Below are 6,979 nucleotides of genomic sequence, written 5' to 3' on the forward strand. Positions count from 1 at the left end.
TCCAGACTTTCCCCGCACCAAAATAAAACGCAACAAAGGGGGGGAGGAGCGAGATGAGTGCAGGACAGGAATGTCATCCTGTGAGTACTGCGCTGCAGTGGCGAGTGTGCGATAAATCTTAGCTGTGATGGAGCTCGGCTCGATGAATAGCTTAGGATCCCATAACAAATCAAGCTGAATTGGTGGGATTGGGAGGGGAGCGGGAAGAGGAGGAAAAGAAAATGAAACACAGTTTAAAACCTCAGATATGTTTCAATTTATACATGATGGTTCAGAAAAAAATTTAATATGTTATCACAGATTCAGGATTAATAAATATACAACGGACAGACCTGAATGATTCAAGCCTATCTGTTGTATACTTATTAATGGTTTCAAAAGTCCTGGGTTTCTGCTGTCTGCCGTATCCTCTGAAGAAACCCCACACCTAGAAGCAAGTCGGTAAACAGAGTTAACACACAAGAGTCTGACTCACTATAAGGCAGCTTTCTATATTCCGATGTTCTTGCCTTGTGTCTGGGAAACATTACTTCTCACTACTGGGGGTGACCAGGGGGTGGGGTGTAGGATGAGTTTAAACAATGCAGTTCAATCAAGACACAGTATTCACAAATGGCAGTGGTCACAGAGGTTATGCTTTGCAGCAAACGCTTCCCCTTCCCTTTCTTCCATGTGGGGTGCCCTATTCTGGAGCTCCATTGTTGGAGTGGGGTGGCATTGGGTGTTTATGTCTGGAGTCCCCAAGTGAGGTCCCTGTTACGTTTCCAGGCAGAGAAGTGTTAACAATGTGCTCAAATGTGTGTTCTGAGGCCAAGCTGTTTCACGCAAAATACTGGTACTAACATTCAAAGCCCTAAATGGTTTGGGGCCAGGTTATTTGAAGGAACACCTCCTCCCATATGTGCCTGCCTGGACCTTAAGATCATCCACAGGGGTCCTCCTCCGTGAGCTCCTGCCAAAGGAAGTGAGGAGGTGGCTACTAGGAGAAGGGCTTTCTCTGCTGTGGCACTCCGGCTGTGGAACGAGCTCCCCAGAGAGGTTCAGCTGGCGCCTACACTGTATTCCTTCCATCGCCAGCTGAAGAGCTTTTTATTTTCTCAGTATTTTAACACCTATTAACTTAAATTTAAACCTTGCTGTTTTGGTTCCATGTTTTAACCTATTTCAATTTTTGCTGTGTGGTTTTATTCTGGTTGTGCTTTTTATATTGTATTTTATATTTGTGTTTTTAGATTGTTGGTTGTTTTTATGCTCTTCATGATTTTAATTTTTGTGAACCGCCCTGAGAGCTTCGGCTATTGGGCAGTATAAAAATGTAATAAATAAATAAATAAATAAATAAATAAATAAATAACTCTCTTTGTGTTCAATGTGCTCCTTCCCCATAGTTTCCCATTGCCAAAGTTCCTCCTTGTGAGCTCTACGTGTGCATGACTGAGTCCAAAGAGATACAGCCCTGTGCTGAGCTCCCTATCATCTGGAAGGGACCACATTACACCACCTAGGGGGGAACACATTACACCAGTTTTAAAATCTCTTTACTGGCTGCCAATTAGTTTCTGGGTGAAGTATAAAGTGTTGGTAATCGCCTTTAAAGCCCTACATGGTTTGGGTCCAGGCTACCTGGAGGTACAATCCGCCCCGTACACTTAGGTCCTCTGGGAAGAATCTACTTCAGTCAGTCAAAGTTAGGCTGCCGGGTATTCCCCAGAGGACCTTCTCTTCTGCTGCTCCCAGACTGTGGAATGGCCTGCCGGAGGAGATTCGTCAATTTGACAGTCTATTAGCATTCAAGAAAGCTATCAAGACTGATCTTTTCCAGCAGGCCTATCCAGTGTAATTTTAGGAGGTTTTTATAATGTTTTTAGGATGTTTTAACAATGTATATTATGTTCTTAATTCAGTTTTATGTATTTTATATTTACTGTTGTTCCCCGCCTCAATCAAAATGGAGAGGCGGGTAAGAAATTATTATTATTATTATTATTATTGTGAGGTATTTATATCGCGTGATTTGTATACTATGCCTATATACTGTAGTATGCTGTGATTGGGTGCTGAGTTGCACCATATCCTATGTTCTGCTGTAGCAATGTGGGTGGAGTGGTCATTGATGTGCAGCTCCTTTTTAAAACTCCCCTCCCATTGAAGTACTTGAACCAGATCTAGGACTGGTGTAACTTTACTGTAGTGACAGGCGTGTGTACATGAATTGAAGGGCTATAGGATACAATGAAAGTTTTGCTATATGTTGCTCGGGCATATCCAAAAATCTTTTAATGTATAAAAACTGACCCTTGTGTGCCCTTGCAGCAATGGAGAGTAAACTAAAAAGACAAGATAGCTTTTGCTCGCAACCAGCCCTGACACAGGACCTTAACAAAGCTAAAACAAGGAGCATTGCTGTAATGACTCCTCTTAGTATTCACTTGATTCCTTTGTCCAGCTGTTGAAGCTGGCAAAAGCAAAACAACCATCATCTGACCTTTTAGCTGGGCATTGGCTTTGGCTTTTGTCCTGAGCTATACTTGTGAACAAATGTCTCCATTCCTACCATTGCAGTAATGAGATTTATTTCCCCTTAGTTTACGTCAGGCATCTTTCAATTGGCTTGCATTCCACTGGGGACTCGGAGTTAGGGGAGACCACAATCTTCCAAGACAAACGTGTGTATATTTTTAACAGCTATTTTGCCCAGAAAATTAGTCATGAATATTGTGCTCACAGGCAAATAATGCTCAAGTGTTTACCATCCTTTCTGAAGTACATCTGGCCCAGAACTGAGGATATCACTCCTTTGTTTTGGTTCTAACCATGAGTATCTAGCCACCATTGGCAATCTAAGGATGGAGAATGTGTCGAATCTATGCTACATTCTTGTGTGTTCCTTAATTAAAGTATTAAGGAAAGATACTTCCAGGAACTGGTATGTTGAAATTGAAACACTGCAGTTGCATGGGTGGAAGGCTGCAGAAAGTGTCCTTGGTGAGCTGCCAATATAACTTTTACAGATTTTATATTTTATAAATATATTTTATATTATGCTGTTTATACTTCAGCATAGAAGCTATTTTCTGAAGGATGCAAAATGCCATATTGATAGTGTGTATTCTGAAACACAGCAGCATTTGCATTAACTTTAAACCTTTTCACCTTGCAGATGAAAACCACGAAGAGCTATCACCATCAGACTTCTCCAGCTGTTTCACACTTGCAACCTTTCGCTTCTGCAGGGTGGCAGCAGGTAATCCTGAAGCAGGAGGCAGTGAGGGCTTTTTGGTGGCTATTCAGCTCATCAGACCCTCCCCCTGCCTGGGCTTCCAGCAACCAATCAGGAGTCGCCATCCGCCTCGAAATGCCTCTGCCTCAATGCCGGAGCGAGGTCAGATGGCAGAAGGGCTGTGGTCACCTTGTTCCAGTGTAAATAAAGTGACCAGAGTAAAAAGTCAGGGTAAGTGCCTGACTTTTTTAATATGCAGCTTCATCGGAAAGCCCTGCGGTGGCTGCGAGGTGACATTGTATAACTGACACAGCACCACCATGCAGCCACTGCTGGGCTTTTAAAACATATAGACAGCCAGTCAATACCTCTGGAGGTTCCATTTAGCCATCACAGTTAAAAGCTGTTGATAGCTGTTGATATTCACAAATTTGTTTACTTTCCTTTCAAAGCCACCTAAGAGAGCAATCCTATGGCTCCTAGATAGCACCTGAGGGGGCCACAGGATACTTCAAATTCCCAGTTCCGAGGTCGGTGACAGCATTCCAACCTTGGGGGAGGGAATTGAGGATCTTCCTCCTCCTCCTTCTTGCAGCTGCTGAGGAACTGGAGAGGGCCTTGCGGACTTTCCTTTCCCTCTGATGAAGCCACGTGGAATGACTGCAAAGAGACACAGTTCTTTGAGGGGAAGAGGAGCAAGACTACAGTTGCTCTTAGCCAGACCTATGGAAGGGGTGCTACCGTTTTGCCTTTCTCTCTGACGAAGCCAGGTACCATCTGGCTGACTATTCACTCAGACTGGAGCAATCGATTTTGGTGCTCACTCCTGATTCTCAGATCAGACTGATCCTGGTTTTAATTTGTTGCCTCTAGTATACATATAATGATTATGCCACTTCTCCCTTTTCCATTTGCACTGCTATTTTCTTTAACCCCAATGTGGACCCCATATATATCGCTGATAGTTCTGCCATTTCAGAGGCAGATTCTGTCTTCTTTGTATGAGCCATATACTAGTTTACAGTGCGAAGAGATAGCAGAAAAGCACAGGTGCCTCGTGTCAGCTGATATTGTGGAGCTCATGTGGCCAGTTCTGTGCAAGAAGACTCTGGTCACTTTGTGGGCCCATTCAGACGACACTGAGGGCTCTGTGGTTAGCTTGACCATGCTTCTCTGAGATTAGCACTAACCAGAAGCTGTATGTTCGCACACAGTTCCCAGTTTCCTTAAACACATGCTAACCACAAATCAGTTAGATGAGTGCCTGAGTCCTCTGGATGCTCTGCCCCGTATCTCATCGGCCCTTGTGCTAAGAAAGCCAGCAGTTGCGCGATTTAGGCTATTTAGGCCACTCTATACTGCTAGCTCTATGATTTCGGTCCCTTAAGCACATGTGCATGTCAGACGACACTTTAAGCCAAAGCTAGTGCTGCTAACCCTGCTGCACAACAAGGTTAGTGAAGCTGACCACAATGTGGTTAGTGTAGGCACCTGGTTAAGAAAAATGCATGTCAGAAGACACCGTTAACCCTGCTGCTTAACCAAAAGCCCTTAACCAGCATGGTTAACGGTGTCGTCTGAACGGGGCCTGTGTGAGAATCTGTAGGAACCACATCAGGCATGTCCTGGATACACAGATGAAGCTGGCCAGCTGCACGTGGTAAATTGCCCAATCTTCAATAGTTCACTTATGTCCATCAAAACTTGCTTATTTTGATTATAATCTCATCAATAAAATAAATGAACACCACCTTACTTGATAATTCTTATGAACAAGGCCGCCTAGGGGCTCCATTGACAGCGTTGGGTTGCACCTGTTTTTTAAAAAACATGCTTTTTCTGCTGTGAGTAATCCCAACGCAGGAGGCAGCGCAGGCTTTCTAATGGTCATTCAGCTTCCCGGGCCCAACCCCTCCCCCTGCTTCCGGCAACAAATGGGAGGTCGTGTTCCACCTGGGAATGTCCCCAGTGCGGCACTGAGCAAGGACAGCCAGAAGAGCCATGCTGACCTTGCTTCAGCAGGAAAAGTCGGAGTAAATCCCCAACTTTTCTGATGCACATCTTCATCCCTTTGCCCTGCAGTGGCAGCGAATCGGCAGCTGTATCATAACTGACGCAGTGCCGATTCACAGCCACCATGGGGCAAAGACAACATTTCGACAGCCGTGGTGGCCTTAGGCAAGCTTGTTGTTCCTCAACCTAGCCCTCCATCAGAATCATTGCAAAGACGACTAAGATAATACTGCATATGTGAAGCATTTTGAACACATTAAGGAGCAATGCTATGCATGTTGAGACAGAAAACGGCCTACAGTTCCCAGCATAATCCGGCCAGTTCTATTGGGAGTTGGATGCCATTTTTTCTGTCTAGACATGCATAGGATTGTGCCTTAAGGGGATAATTACGCATGCACACTTATGTGACAAACTCTGCAACAGTCTTAATGTACTAACCAATGAAATATTAGATCTTTGACAACTTGAATTCCTTTCTCAATTGTTCACACATCAGTGAACACATATCAGATTTCTTTGTTGAGGGGTCATAAAGATTGATGACTTGATGCATTTTCACCTCTACCAAATAATAAATTATAATGCTGATATAGAGAAAATTAACAGATTTAAGTGTATGATAATTTGAAAATGCCTACTAACATTCAATGAAGTGAGAAGTATGTAACCCTCTAAAAATGGAAACAAAAAACAAAGCTCAAACAGGCTACCAGTTTGAAATCTACCATCTTAACAACTAAACAAAAATGACGTCAACAAAAGTGATGAAGGTGTCATAGTGGCCCTGTTTCCACAACATGCCCCCGATGAGCTGTGGTGCATGCCGGGTGACATTTTGAATATGCAGCCCCTGATCAAGGTGTTGCCATAGTGCAAACCTGGCCACCATGGATTATGTGACAGTTAAACAACTCTCACATAACCTTCAGTTTGCAGTTGGGTTATGTGAGGGTTGTTTAAACCTCAAATAACCCACAGTGGCCAAATCTGCATGACAACACAACCCCCCCCCCCCCATTATCCAGATCAGGAGTGGCATATTCAAAATGTCCCCCGGCATGCACTGCAGCTCAACATGGGTTAATCAATCCTCAATGAGCCTGCCATATCATTTAAATTGGGTCAGCCCATGGGTTATTTGAGCATGGTTCCCCCTCCTAAGCGATGTTTCCCAGAATCGGATGACACAAGCCGTGCCTGGGCAGTGATTATGGAAACTGCTCCACATGCACAATTTAAATAAATCTGTTTTGATTGTGTAAACTGGCCCTATGTGTATATAAACAAATAACCCCCTAAGGGAGCAACTGAGTCTGAAGTTTCTGCATTCCTCCCCCAATTCTTTTGAGAAAAGAACTATGAAGGAAACACTGAAAATGCAAAGAACTAAATTACCAAAAGGGAAATAGTGAAGAGAATAGGGAGGTTTGGCTATTGGGCGGTATAAAAATGCAATAAATAATAATAATAATAATAATAATAAATGAAACAAAAAAAAACCACCTGAAAGGCTGATGTACTTAGGGAGGGCTCTAAGTAGGCAGTGAGGCCGCCTCAGGCAGCATATTTTGGATGTCCTAAAGCTAACGGTTAGTAGTGTTGGGAAAAGTACTTGTGGGATCTCTCTGCCTCGCGAACCAAAATACCTTGGCTGGCTTAGAGTACTTAGGCATCTTGACCTGGGGCGGGGCGGGGCGGATGGAGCTGCCAGCTGCTGCTGTGCCTCCGGCAGCAAAACGTCTG

This window comes from Elgaria multicarinata, chromosome 9 (assembly GCF_023053635.1).
Source record: "Elgaria multicarinata webbii isolate HBS135686 ecotype San Diego chromosome 9, rElgMul1.1.pri, whole genome shotgun sequence".
NCBI classification, from domain to species: Eukaryota; Metazoa; Chordata; class Lepidosauria; order Squamata; family Anguidae; genus Elgaria; species Elgaria multicarinata.